This window comes from Macrosteles quadrilineatus, unplaced genomic scaffold (assembly GCF_028750875.1).
Source record: "Macrosteles quadrilineatus isolate MER2022 unplaced genomic scaffold, UCM_ALF_1.0 Scaffold_22__1_contigs__length_1958994, whole genome shotgun sequence".
Taxonomy (NCBI): domain Eukaryota; kingdom Metazoa; phylum Arthropoda; class Insecta; order Hemiptera; family Cicadellidae; genus Macrosteles; species Macrosteles quadrilineatus.
The window spans coordinates 889,257-905,184 of NW_026542615.1; the positions used below are offsets into that span (position 1 = coordinate 889,257).

The 15,928-nt window shown below is 34.7% G+C and overlaps 1 protein-coding gene and 1 non-coding gene across 2 annotated transcripts in view; one reads left to right on the top strand and one right to left on the bottom strand.

Moving 5' to 3' along the window:
• Window positions 1–15,928, top strand: part of LOC129005487 (A disintegrin and metalloproteinase with thrombospondin motifs 20-like) — a 208,643-nt gene that overhangs the window by 92,292 nt on the left and 100,423 nt on the right. The window lies entirely within an intron of this gene.
• On the bottom strand, window positions 8,318–8,399 carry Trnas-gcu (transfer RNA serine (anticodon GCU)). The gene has a single exon. It is a non-coding gene; the product is annotated as a tRNA-Ser (tRNA).

The following is a 15,928-nucleotide window of genomic DNA, read 5'->3' on the forward strand; positions in this document are numbered from 1 at the left end:
AATACATTACAGGACTCCCTCTAATTCGGACTCTTCGTGAGACCGAGACCAGTCCGGATAGGGGGTTCTCCGGTTAAACTGACGTCCCCAAAAACTGATTAAATTAGGAACGTCCAAAGCATGCATGCTATATAATCCAATAATGAGTATTACGTAAACAATAGTAAATCTAGAATTTTTTTATAATTACTGTTAACAAGAAACACCAGATGCCAGTCTTTGTATTTTTTGAATCTTTTTGAACAACTAACCATTACAAATTGTGACACCTGCAAGTATATAATTTAATGCATTTCCAAATGAGTGTTAAGGCTATACATGTACACGATATACTACGTTATATACAGGGTGATCAACTCAAGGATGCCACCATTGGGATATCAAAAACGTTAAGAATTAGAGAAAACTTTAAATGGGGGACATTCCTTTATTTTTTGTGGCAATTAAAAATATGATTTTATTTTTTTGAAATTCAGCCGCCATTTTCCAAAATGGCGGCCAACTTTGAAATTTCTTATGGAACACCCTATATTTTATCATGTTTTCGGTTAGAACAGGCAATTTAAAAACTTTTTTATTCTTGACATTTTTTCGATAAACCCACTCGTTTAGGAGTTACAGCCTATGGAAAAATGACTTCCGGTGTACATTTTACATCATGTAGCTCCTATACAAGTAGGTTTATAGCGAAAATGCGATGAGTAAATAAGTCAAAGAAGTCTTAATATTGCATCCACATTCCATAAAGACCATAAAATACACAGTTTTCCACTTTTCAGGTTTTCCGCCATTTTGGAAAATGGCCGCCATTTTTAAAATAATAGAATTAATAGTTTTAACGAATTTTATGGTCTTTTTGGAATGTGGATGCAATTTTAAGACTTATTTGACTTATTTACTTTTCGAATTTTCGCTATAAACCTACTTGTTTAGGAGCTACATGATGTAAAATGTACACCGGAAGTCATTTTTCCATAGGCTGTAACTCCTAAACGAGTGGGTTTATCGAAAAAATGTCAAGAATAAAAAAGTTTTTAAATTGCCTGTTCTATCCGAAAACATGATAAAATATAGGGTGTTTCATAAGAAATTTCAAAGTTGGCCGCCATTTTGGAAAATGGCGGCTGAATTTCGAAAAAATAAAATTATATTTTTAACTGCCACAAAAAATAAAGGAATGTCCCCCATTTAAAGTTTTCTCTAATTCTTACCGTTTCCGATATCCCAATGGTGGCCTCCTTGAGTTGATCACCCTGTAGAGTAACACGTTACATTGTTGTTGGCTTGTTCCACTGTAAGTTTTAGAATGTATTTGGTGACTTGGTCGAAAACTGATGGAGAAACGCATCTTAACTATTTCATAATCATAGATTTGTTTTATTTCAATAGCGTATTAATAGCATTTTTGTTTACAATGAGGGCATCTAATTCAACAAATAAACCACTTAAGTTATGAACATTGAACATGCTACATGTCAAGCTGTAGCCCTGACCGTCTGAGCAGAACCCTATGTCGCCATCGTCTTTGTGCTTTATCTCTTTGTCTATCGATGTCATGGATTGAACAGCCTGGAACACAACACTTGTGTGCAATTTATCAGACGTGATTGCATGCAATCCGAGCAATTTGTCTGCTATTGCAGAACACAGGCCTATATTGCAGTTCTACAATTGATTCAACCCCTATGGAGCAGAGCCAACGAGACGCACGGCTGACTAAGGTCTGCATGGGCGTCGGGACATTAAACGAAAATACGACTGGATATAAATTAATTTCTAGACAACTGTAATATCTTTTCACTTTTGAGTTATGGGGTGCAGACCTATATATGCGATAGATTCTGGAGTTGAGGAAATTAAACTACAGTAAAAACTCATTAAGCTTTACGCTAAAAGCTTAATTTTCTAGGTTACGGAAAGAAGAATGAAATGAGGAGTTGAAAATGGGTTTACTGGAAGGTTTTATAATACAAAATTTTCTACTAAATGTATTACATCTTTTTGACTATGTCAAGTTAATATACTGGACATTTCTAACCCATCATGTTTCAACCTACATTTTTTTATTTATAAAGCTACAATGATTAGTCAGTTAATTTGTCTCGACTGATGGAAGTGAATTATTACCATGCGATAAATCATATTTTCTACAGAAGTCACTTGTTTGAGTGTTTTTAAAGATTTCATGCAACAACCTTCCGAAAATTGCCTATGCCTTGAGGCAAACTCCATCGTTTGATTTATTACAACTCGTCAGTAATGAAAGAAACCGGTTGTAAAACTATTGCTGAAAGCCAATATTTGTCAGTGTGTGTGTCTGTCATCTTTATAAACACAATACATAACTTTGGGAAATAATTAGGTTTTACTGCAATTGAAACGTGATTTACTACCATACTACTGTAGTAATTTAATGTGTTAATAAAAGCTTTTGGGTTTCGGAAGATATCAAAACCTTATCTATTTGCTCTCCAAAATGTTTTAATAAAGACAATTTCCGATTGATTATAACATAACACTTTATAAATAACATAACATCCACATGTTTATGATGAATACAGTTTTACGTAAAAAGGTCACTTACACAGTTTGATTGAACTTCTGATAGAGGGTGCTGCTGTGTGTTACTATGACATTTTACTATTATCAAATCATTCCAAACTGGAGATGCATCTGATTGTAATATTAGCTTTTCTATTTCCATAAACTCTCGTGTTCTGAAACATCAAAATCATGAAACGAAAACAAGGACTTCACTAGTAAAAATTATAACGTTATCTTTTAGTAAAAACATGACGACATCACCTACAAAGTAGATGGGTGCTTCGTCGATACTCAAGGTCAATACTCTAAAAGAATTCAAGAAACTAACATTTAAAAATAGTGGCTGATTTTCAGGACGAATGAAATATCAAACAGAAACATGAATACAAATTTGACGACGTATACCTCTGTTAAGAAAATGTGTTATCATATTAACACTGTGTACACAATTTTTTTGTAAACAATATTTTTTATTGGACATTACTAATCTTTCAAGCAAATAAAATGGTTTCTGAGGGTCTAACATAATCAATGACTTTATATTTCAATATATAGCTTGTTATACACGGTTATTGTACATTGTTTCTCCCTTTATGCATGTAACCCATATGTTCACGCCATCAGACAAGCTCGCCCTTATCTCTTTAACAAGTTGTTTAGAAAGTAACGATAAGTTGTCGGACCTTGGTGTACGGTAAGTATCTCACTTGCCATCGCTGTTGCGTTCGCACTCCATTGAATCTTGCTTAAACGTGTTGCATGATGCCGATAACGTATCAGACTTCGGTAATGTGTTAATATAGCGGGAACGAGCAGTGCTGTTCTAGAATGTTCGTAAGGGTTGTAATTGATCATTGTTCTATTGTACCACACTGTAAGCTGAGTTAAAGTGTAGAACAATAGTTAGTGGTGCTGTGAATTATTTGTATTTGAGATTTTGAAACAAAAAGGGCCGGAAGGTTTCGCCCACAGAAAGATGTGCTCAAAAAGGGGCCGACAGCTCCGGAGCAAACGGAGAGGGGCTCTGTGAACGACTCTTTAAAACGAACCGTTCTTCTGCTTCGGCTCACAGAATGCTGAAAAATTAAACTACCTGATGTTTCTTGGCCAATTTAAGAAACTAAATTATTGTGGATGTGAAACAATTATTGTAACAATAAGATAGTCGAGGAATGAATATTTATAAAGTTTACTTAGCACTGTAAATTACATTTTGTTGAGGAAGAAAGCATAGTTACAATAAACTGTACAAGGAAATCTTTTCCCTAAGTATTTTGTGTCATTGTGTCTTGCAGTTTCAATCGCAATTACAAGCACAAAGTCTAGCTCAAGTTTAGTAGAACAAGAATGATAGTGTAGTGAAATCTTAATAGATACAACCGAGCAGAAGAAAAACGATACTGACTGTTAGCATGCTAATCAAAACCAGAAAGTATTTGAAGTTCAAGCGGAGTAGAACTATTAGCGGGAACTTCAGTGATATCGTCTATCTGAACTTGGGATTAAGATAGGTTATCGTAATCACAGCCATAAAGTTACAAGAGTTCAAGTGTAGTGGAACAGTTCAGTGGGAACGTCAATGTCGCTTCAAGTAGCTGGACCAGCGATGCTGACAGATATATCTCAGTTCCAGGAACATCAGACCGGAAGTGTCTTGGTCTAGGTCGCGTCCACCAGTTATAATCACTCCTATGTCATCCGTCTGCGTATTTGCCACACCGCTCTACATTCCGAAGACGCGATTTTCTCTCAAAACCTCTGGGAAGAAAATCACAGAGTAATTTAGAAACTGGAGTAGTTATGCAGATTTGGGATCTGATAAAATGTAGAATCTGGAATAGTAACATTTGCTGCAATAAAAAGAGTTCATATAGCATTGAAGCTAATCGTGGAATGAGGGTTTTAAAAAATATTGAAGAAAACTTACCAGTCAGCACGTAATATGACAATTTCAAAAACCCACAGTCATTTTTCATGGATAAAATAGTTATTGATTTGCATTTTGTATTTAACGTATCTACAATGGGACCAGAATAACCGTGTAAAAGGTTCCATGCAGTGAAATAATGCATTGTATCTGACAAATACAATTTAATGGATTGTGTGTCTAAGAAATTGTGCATGCCTTTTCCGTATCGTTCTATAACACGCAAAACTCGTCATCACGTAACTTCTCTCATATGTAGGAAAATAAACACTTACAGGACTTAAAGTAGTTTTGTTTGTTTGATGCAAAAGGTTGCAGACTGCATTCCAGGGCCCTTCAATATGAAACTCTAGTAGCCTGAGTAACCTATTTAACAAGGCGTGTTGGGGGGCTCCCGGAAGTTGAAATCGCCAGAAACCCTCCAGGTGCTCACAGTAGCTCCCCAGGACCACAGGACACCCGACCCTACCACTCCTAGGACAACGCCAGGAGTTGCGAATTTCACAAAGGTTTGCCATCCTCCCACTAAGTTCCAAATTTGCCATTCAAAATGCAATGATATCATAGGCAATTGTAACTTCGATTATAACATTTTCATCATTAATCTCACTATGATTTGGATTGTTTTCATGTTTGGCACAGGAATTCAAGGGGATGTGCTCTTTCATTACTACCCCCAATACAGTTCGACTCGGTGCGGTTAGATATTCCCGAGATAAAGTAAAAAAAAAAAAAAAAAAAAAAAAAAAAAACTGTACTAAACTAAAAAGTAAAATTACACGCGTCGGTTTGTTGTTGACTTGTAATATAGTTTGACACGCGTGCGGTCAATTATTAACGTGTAATACAGTTTGGAACGCGTGCGTTTGTTATTGATTTGTCGATACGGTTTGACACCTGCCATGCTGTATGTTTGTTTAGTAAAGTTTGACACGCCTGCAGTCTCATGTCACTTGTGTAATACACTTTTACACGCGTGCTGTCTGTTATTGCCGTGTAATACAGTTTGACACGCGTGCGGTTTGTAATTGCCGTGTAATACAGTTTGACACGCGTGCATTTTGTTATTTCCGTTTGATACAGTTTGACACGCGTGCGGTTTGTTATTGCCGTATAATACAGTTTGACACGCGTGCAGTTTGTTATTTCAGTGTAAAACCATTTGACACGCGTGCTGCAGTTTGTTATTTCTGTGTAATACAGTTTGACACGCGTGCAGTTTGTTATTGCCGTGTAATACAGTTTGACACGCTTGTGGTTTGTTATTGCCGTGTAATACAGTTTGACACGCTTGCAGTTTGTTATTTCTGTGTAATACAGTTTGACACGCGTGCAGTTTGTTATTGCCGTGTAATACAGTTTGACACGCTTGTGGTTTGTTATTGCCGTGTAATACAGTTTGACACGCTTGCAGTTTGTTATTGCCGTGTAATACAGTTTGACACGCGTGCGGTTTGTTATTGCCGTGTAATACAGTTTGACACGCGTGCAGCGGTGAGTTCACCGACCGGAGAGGTTCACCGTGTGTTTATGTTTGTTTATACGTCTAATTTGTTTACAATTGCGAGGAGCTGTTCCCCTTATTCTCCTGGTTCCCCATACGACCACACGGCGGCGCTTGTCTCTTGTTATTGCCACAATCCCACTAACTAGCAACAGCTGTCGATGGGTTAGCAGCTTAGGTGTTAAATTTAAAAGTTATGTTTTATGAATGGACATGTACGTATTTTACGTTTTGGCAAAAAATATGTTAATATTAGCGAAATTTCATGTCTTTATGAAACATTTATTTTGTCATCCAAGAAATCTAAGCTCGTTCCAAAGGATGCTAATAATAGTCTATGTATCTAAAATTCACTTTAATTTTCACCATCTAACCTATTAAAAATATCACTATGGCTGATAATTTTCCAAACTGAAAACTGAAAACAAACATACCACATTATATAGAGTAATATTTTTTATATACAAAACCGTGATTGAAAGTACTTAACTGACATGTGGGAGCTATCAAAAGAAATAAATCACCTGTCACCTGTCCACGACATTTATCAATGAAATGCTACCTACGTTCTAGTTATATTTTTAACAACCTATTCCTAAAATACCCGATTTATTTGGCTGCTACATGAAACACAGTAGTTATCCTAATATGATACTGTTTACTTTTACCACAAAATTTATTTACTACAATGCCCCCTCCCTCCCGCAGGGTACAAGTTCTCCTGCACTGCTATTAAGGCAATTTTAATACTGGTCACCATTCATGTACGTTATCAACTGCGCCATTCAACTAGTCTATCAGATAACACCTGATGCATGTGCAGTCCTGATCACGTGACAGATCAGCTGATCCAGCAACAATGCATCAGCTGATTTATAGCTCCCGGTTCTATTTAATAACCTTGACTGTTCGATTAGTGTAATGAACATGATCGATGATAGATTTAGACGTAGATTTATGTAGTATGTCAGGGTCATTTGTCCACACGGTGCTGTGTAGGTAATTTATTCATATTTTACTGAGATCAAGGGCCTTTAATAGAACAGGTATGTTGGTCTTGGTTTAAATGATGCTACTATGCAGCTGTATTGCTTTGAAATATTTCTGAGATTTTTTTTATAATGTACTAGCTGGCCCGACAGACGTCGTCCTGTCCTAGTGTGGATTTATGTCAAATGCTCGTTCATTTTCAAGATGAGTTTGTTCGCATGGCTCAATCATGTCCTGGTTAAAGTTCATTCGCTACACTCACTCACCATTTGGTAACTTCACACAAACCATCCTTGAATAATGCTTAATAATGCCTAAAAGTTTCATTACAATCTGTCGAGCGGTTTCTGAGTCCAAAGAGGACAAACATACAAACAAACATACATTGGATTTTATATAGATAGATACCTAACACTTTTTTTAATGTTCTAATTACTTTTTATTTGAAAATTATCTAGCACATTTTTGTTAAGTTTAATGTAACTTAATAGCATATGATCATATTCAAAGACATTTTAATTAGATTTTGGGTTGAGTTTTAGGTTGTTTTAAGCTAGAGTGTTTCCTTGATATTAATATTATTAAGGAGGATTATTTATTCCAAAACTTTGATTGAGATTAGTGTTTGCCAAACCTTGTGGAAAAGTAAAGAACGATTACTCTTATAGAAAGTCTTAGATCATAAATGAAACTTTGGTCTACTGGTAGACCAACATGAATGCGTTTGTAAAACACTCTGGGGTTTGTACAGCAAAATCCAGATGCAAGATTCAATATTTGACTTTGTTACTCACATTTAAAAAAGAAGTTCAAATTTAATCTACAAAATAAATAAGCTAAAATAACAGTTTTCTAAAATATATTTTAGTTCTGACCCAAAAGAAATTACTAGTCACTGATAAATCTTGTGTTAATTTTATTTGTGACAGTTAGACATTAAAAAGGCCAATAATAAAATTATTATTATGTTAAAAACAAACGAGAATGCCTAACATAGTCTTTTTTATTACAAGTTATATTAGGTACAAGGTACATGATTATATTTTATTTAATCTATGTTACGTGAAAACAAATAATGTATTGTTATTTTACCACTCTTATTTGCCATACATATTTGGTTAATAACACTTTAACTATTGACTTCAAGTAAAGTACTTTACATCATTAAGTTGCTCAATAATATAAGAAATAACCAATAAAACATAAAACACAATGATAAAATACGTTAATAACATTCATAAAGAAAACATCGTGCCAAAAACCCATCTCATAGCTTAAATCAGCTGATTTACATGTCCCCACTTCCTTTACCTTGCGCCGCACATCGTGATGCGCTTTGGACAAAAAGTTTTCGACGAGGATGGGATTCGAACCCACGCGTGCAGAGCACATTGGATTAGCAGTCCAACGCCTTAACCACTCGGCCACCTCGTCTCTGCAGACGGGTGAATCACAATCAGCTGTTTATCAGCCGGTGACCTTGGGTCAGCTGTTGACCGGGTCATGTCACAGGCTGCGTGTTGATGATGATTCATCGAGGTTAGGACCACAGACCACACCACGAGGAGCCTCAACATGTGCAAATGTTTAGTTGAACGCTGTCTGTTGAATGTCCGCGATTTTCGGGGGTCAAGTCGTTATTAGAGTATAGGCTCAATATTTATCGCTTCAATAAATTACTCAATAAGCTCCAAACGTCTTTTTTTATCATCTACTTATATAAAATGGTACTAAGTAATTAAGAATACTTTGTAATTTTATAATCTACCTATTAGTTAATAAAAGGAATATTAAATTATCATGCTGTATAATGTGTATAGTTAAAAACCTCTCACAAACCAAGGATTTTTAATTAACTGGGCATTTTCACTTTAAGATTTGTTCCTGAGCACGTATTGCCTGAAATTAAATTAAACATCGAATTAATCAAACTGTTACACAGATAAACTAAACTGTAATAAATGGATTGATTGATATCGAGCAAGAACAGTAAAAAAATTAAACACATTTGAACTAGGAAACACAACCATTGGGAAACACAAGTTGAATGTGAACCTTTTTATGAATCGAATTTAGTTACAGTGACTTTTCTACGATTTAATAATGAGGGGAATATATTGTTGATTTAATCTGGGCAGTTAACTATGTTATTGGTTCATTTAACATTACAAATAAAAACGCTATATGTTCTTCTTTCAAACAATTTCCCAAGAACTTTAATGCGCTTACTTTCCACTGAGTCAACTATCCAGTCTTAAACTTGGCAATATTTCCCCTTCGACTTCTAATCTGTGCGATGGAGACAAAAAACACGATTGGACATAAACCTAAAGTATTACAGGGGGGGGGGATGAAGACGCGATTTCTTCGCCACTTGAACTAAGTGCACTCCCCCTTATCCGGCAACTCAAACAGATAAATCAAGGGTCGTCACAGGCAGTGTGTACATTGATAAGCAAACAAAGGGTCTTCGCCGCGCCGAGCCCTCGGTGTTGTGGAGTTTAGAGATTTGTCAACAGACGTAAAACGTTTACGATATCAACAGTGTTGGTAGTAATTTCGTTGTTGTTGTAAAAGTGGAAGACGTTGTTTATGTTGTTTGTTAAGTGTTGTTGCGATTTTGTTACGGGTTGATCAGGGGTAATATACATTAGTGGAAGTGGATTCATCTTGTAAGTCTGCAAAAGGAAAACAGTTATTGTCCACTTCAGTTCAGGAAAATCCGTTCAAGAAGATTTTTTGACTTGTCAAGAAAGGAAAATTATTTTACACTTGCCATGTTCGACGTAAGATACTATGGATGCATTGGCAATATCATTGGAAATAGAACGTCTCTGTATATTATCCGGAAAGATCTACAAACTTACGAGTTAGTGCAATTTCCTTATAGTAGCTGGACAAAAATGTATAGGTATAGATATGGGACTAATTTTTTTTAAAGGTGGTATTCTTAGACAAAATGTTTCTACAGTAGACATTTATCATACTAGTTGATCAGGTAACTCAACATTACTTAAATAGTGTCAAAGATTAGTATTCAGAAGTACTATTTTACTATCTTAGATCTTTAGCTCAGGCTGTTGTTGAGGCTGCGTGCTAATGCTTTTGATAGATTTGTTGACTTTAAGTTGTCGATTCACGTTAAATTGAATACCAAGAATATGGATCAATCCACCATCAACCTTAACCTATGAAAACTATGACTCCATAGTTTCCCTCCAAATATCACCCCTCGCGGTAAGCGGCACCCCATTGCAGCGCTCAGGTTGAAATGCAAGTATTTATCTTTGCCCAACTCAAACAAGAGCCTCTGATGCCCGACCCTCTGAATTATTGATGAACACGCCTTCTGCATTTCTGAGGCTTCGTTAGAAAAATCTTCGCCAATTAACATTGAATACCTCGCTCTGCCTTTCCTGTAGAAAGGTCTTGGTGATTAATTAGTCTTGTTTTTGGTATAAATTTGTAAAGGATTCCTGTTTAATCAAAATGTGCATAGCTGCCTTCAGGTCATGGCTTTAGGAATTCAGGGTCAATGGAATGTTTAAAGGCAATTTTTTTCTATTCCCACATAACGTGTGCCCAAAAGGTTGTGTGTGCAGTTTCTGGAAATCCCAATTATTATAATTTTGATTTGTGAGAAAATTAAGATACCTTCTCTATTGCTACTAGGGAACATAAATAATCAGTGCTTGAGCAAGAGAATGAAAAATGAAAGTGTAGAAGGCCGTTAACTTTAACCTACCCTGTATGGCGTTGAGTACAATATTTATTGTTTTAAAGTATTTCATATATTTTGTACTATTGGTTTGTTTCTACAATAAGACAGTTATGGAGCAATGGGCCCATTTATGTCCACTTAAAGTTGCTAATAAAGAACCGAAATCAATTATGAACGTGTACAGCATAAGGGTCTAACATTTTTAGACACCATAAGTCTCTATGAAAGTATAAATAATCTGTCTCGGGTTTAAATACATCCATGCCATCTACGGTATTAATAGTTACTTCCCTAAAGAGAATTCGGTAATATTTATCATTTAATATTTTGCACCATTACAATACTACTTGGAATTTTAATTAAACAAATTTCCATTCTCATAATGTAGCGAAAGTTTTCTAGTGTGTCTTATCCAATACACCATAATATTATTACTATTTCAAGAAATAAATTTACTGAAAAGACTAAAAAATACTTCGGTTACTGACCTTACCCAGCCTCGACTTCTTTTCATTTTCTCTCGTCCGACATCTGGTATAAAAACTCGTCCTGTCTGTAATGAACAACAATCAATCATACGGTACAAAACCCAGCGAACAAGGCCCCAGTTTTTTCACTCTTTTCTTCACGGGTTTTTGTTACCTTTCTTTGAGCGAAGCTCATTTCATATAGTTTAGTAGCACAACCAAAATCCTATAGCTAATTTGGTAATTTGTAAGGAAAGTCTTTTGAAAATCTAATTCTTTAAGACCACGTGTTTTATGTAATACCAACTTTATTGTTTGGAAAATTAATATTAGCTTCATTGTTTAGGCCTACACCATAAATCATTGGGAAACCTGTCAGGGGTGAATATATTATTAATAGTATAGCTCAAAAGCTTAGTGCATTTTTGGATGGATGGTAGAACAAACTCACCAACACTCACTGAGGCTAATTTTTGTCAACTCATTTTCATCAAGTCCAATAATTGACTTTGCTAAGTATCTCAGTTAAAATGTCAACACTTCCGGCTTCTGTTCTAGTTTGTCTCTGGTAGCCTAATTCATTTATCTTATTAGTCTCTAGCAACCTAATTTGTCGATCTAGTTCCAGCATGTTTATCAAGCACAGTAAGCTAATGTATAATAGCCACAACACATGTTCAATCCTGGTACAATGACACAAACATCCAGTCACCAAGGCTGCGATTGTCACGATCTTAAGCCTGCCTTCTATTCAATACTACCTACCTTCCGTGTTCAAAGTTGTTAGCTGCATTTACGCATGTATTACAACAGCCTAATTTGAGCTCAAAGGGAATTTTGATTGAAATGATTTCCAACGAAGAAAAAACTAAAGTTCTGAACGTTTACAGAATGTTGCACGAAGAGATTGACACGATTACAGATATCTTCTATAAAACACATTTAAACACTTTTATTTTCCCCGAAAAACCTTATAAAGAATTTTAACAGTTAAAAGTTAAATCTTTACAATTAAGATTTTTTTTTTCGAAATACAGTACCTACTCTGATTTTCACGCCTTCAAGGTCTTTAAAACTATTTTCAGCTTTGGATCGGTATTATGAATATTCTTATTCGCCTTATTTATATAATGCATAACACAGATTTTAAGTAGCTTGTTATTCAGTTTTAAGCTCCTATCCAGAATAATTTGTACACATCATGATAAACCCATGAATACGAAACGGTTGGTAACGGTTGGAACGATATGGGTAAAAATCGTAAGTGTGTTTATTTTTGGCTTCTTATGCTTATTTATCGTGCAATCAGAATACAATAACAAATTGAGAAAACAGGAACTCTTATGACATATATTTTTTGTTATAGGTTAGGGTTAGCTAATTTTATAAAGAAAGTCTTTTTTACATTTATGTCAAAAATGTTATTTCCTTATGAAACAAAGTGGCTTACCCGAAGAATTCTATAACATCAAGTATACATACCACGATGAATATTTTATAATATTCTACTTCTGACTGTATTTACTTACACCATTCCTGTCTCCTAAAACATAAATATATAGAAATAAACATGTCCCCTATGTTGTGAAGACCCTAGGTGTATGACGTGTATGACACTTCTCAGCTGGAGGCGATTCCAAGGATCCCCATAATATGTGTAAGTTTATCACAACCAGTCTGATGTCCAAGTATTGTGTATTGCTCTGGTACTCTTTATATGTGCAACGGACTTTCATGAAAGCTTTAGTAATTTGATTATTAAATCCATTTGAATGTAACCAGTGCATAACACTATGGTATTGGTTACATATAAAACAGCATACTTTGAGAACCATACCTTGGTGTCTAAACGTGAGAACTTTACATACATTTTCAAACATCAACTACGATAAACGAATCGTTTAGTAGTGGATCTTTAAAATTAAAATTTAATAGCTCCATTGCAGCGAACATTTAAATTAAATGTCATATGTATTATACAAAACTATTTTTCTCTATTTGATTTTCCTTCATTATATTAGTAAAATCAGTTATATTCTAAGATTAAATCTTAACACACGTAATACTAAGTTAAATGGCCATACCTTTTAACGTGCTTTGACTTTTACGATTATTTCCGTGCGTGTTAAGTTAAACTTATGACAACCACATACGAGGTAAGAATTTTACGTTTTGCAGCTTAAAATGGCACCATAGGAGGCTAAGTCGGTTTCCATTACACGGTTCAAAGGGAACTTAGCTTCTTTTTGGTACCTAATGTGTATAAATTGTAAAGATTGTACTCTTTGAAAGGTTGGCATTCGAAATTGCCCGTTAACGCAGGGCCTGTGCTGTATCCCTTAAGCAAAGGAATTGAGTCTGATCATTATAGTTCTGATTAGTATTGTTAAATTTAACATACATTACAGTAAAACAATGTGTAAAGGATGTGCGTAAAGGTGTGCGGTAAAGGTTGTTCTTAGGGGTTTCAACTCTTGCTCTTCTTTATTATTTTTTTTTTACTGCATCGACTAAAACAACAGACATACACAACAACGTCGGGATTTATGACTTCATTAGTGTATCTGCGTCATGTAGTTGGCGCGATAAAAGTTGCACTCTAGTTGCATATTAATGGGTATGCGATGCAACAGCTGTTTATACTTCTAGTTACAAGTGTGAAATTGATGAGCTACTTCGTTATTGTAACGAGTCCCCTGATACAGCAGAACTGGTTTATATCTGTGGAGTGTTGTCCGCCAGACTTTTGAAAATGTATTGACGTTTGAAGACGGGATAGATAAAACTTTTGTGGACATCTTTGCTTAAGTCTCGTATTTAAGCTACAACTGTATTGTATTTGCAAATTTATACAGATTTGATCGTTTCACTCAAAGTGTTGTAAAAGAGATTATCGTGGAAATGCAATGCATTTTTGTATTGACAACTATGGTTTCAGCCATGGTGGAAGGAAAATGTACATGTTTTTCCTTCCACCATAGGTTTCAGCTATTTATCTCTAACCCTAAAGTTTCCATTTTTGGACAATTCACTTTTGGTTAAATAAGTTTTTTTTTGTGTTGAGAAGTATTTTTTTCTACAGCATAGTATTATTCATTACAAAATTGTATTTTACATTACTGATGTTTATAAAAATACTCATTTGTAAGAAATCCACTGTATAATCATATTGATTTTAAAAGTACCTAGTTGTAACATAATGGTTTGTTTACCAAACATCCTATCTTTTCCTTTAAGTAGTTTGGAATTTGTATCAAAATTAAATCTCATAATTAAAAAAAAGGAAATTGGGCGTATGACTTCAGGTGGTGTGCCCTAAGGTTGCTGTGTAACCACACAACCGCCTGATTGCTGACACGGTGGAAGAAAAAAATGAAGTTTTGTAGTTTTTATTTGTAATTACTATATTGTGGTATGGTAATTGTATTACTATATTATTGATTTATAAGTGTATTCATAACAGTTTAAGTGTAAGGAAAAGTTATTTTACCCGAACCTTTCATGTTAAAATCAAGGAGTAAAGTATATTATTAATGTGTTATGAAATCTTCCAGAATTTTGGACCTCCCTTTACAACAGTTTCGTCTTGTATAAGAACTTTAGACAAAACAATAATGACAGTCGCTAGGCCCCAGTAAACGTCTGGAAAATGTTTAGGATAGCTTTGTGTGTTATGGATTTAATACCATACATACATCAAGCAAGTGGCTGTAAAGATTACTTTTTAAAGATTTAGCACATCCTCACAGTGGCAAGATACGTTTCAATTGATTAATAAGTGTGATTAGACTAAATATATAAGCTTTTTAAATGGCGACTCTAAGTAAAAGTCCCGTACTAGTTCATTTCACTGTTGTGTTCATTTTCTTTGTTTGAAATGTAAACATGGTTTGTTTTCTTTCGTTATGCTTCCAAGTACTTTTGAATACGCCCCGTGACGTATTTATTGTAGGTGATAAGTGTCTAAGTGTGGATATAATGCAAAGTGTAATTTTTAAATACTTCGTGAATGTTTATAACATTTTTGGAACATTATAGTACAACGTAGAAGAAATATACATATTACATGAATATATATATATATATTTAGCGTAAAAAATATAAAATATTTTCATAAGACAACGCTACTACTTCTATGACATCAAATTACAACCTTTACTTACTAACGTCCTTTAAAATTTTGTTATTTTTCAATTCAATTCTAAGGCTTAATTTGACTTATAATTTATAAGCGTGCGGTAAAAACAATCCAGTAAGAAAACCTCGGCAATAATGCATAACAAGGCCACTAAACAAGGTGTTAATAGAAAATGTGTTGAGCACGAGACGGTAAACGAGCGGCTGATTATAGCTGTTAGTTGCTGAGCTGTTAACAGTTTCTTTTTTGCCTGTCTGCTCGCAAGTTTTATTATATCGTAATAACTAACTACTTGGTCCAGGCGGTTGATTTATTCAAAATTGTAGGTCTGCAGCAGCCAGCCCCTTTAGCGTTGTAGTACTGTATGTCAATATTTTATTTTTCCTTATGCAAAATCTGACACAAGGGAATTCGTAATCTGTTTTACTTGATCTCACTTTTAAGTTCGGTTGGTTATAAATCTGTCGGTGGAAATCTAATTATTTATATGGTAGTTTTATTTGTATGCTGATTTCCATGACAAAAATATTATTGAACTTGAGAAATCGTTGATACAAAGTAGAAAAAAGTAATAAAAGTAAAAGAGATTAAATCACAACTGCTCGGTAGAATAAATTTACCTTAAAATTACTCAATT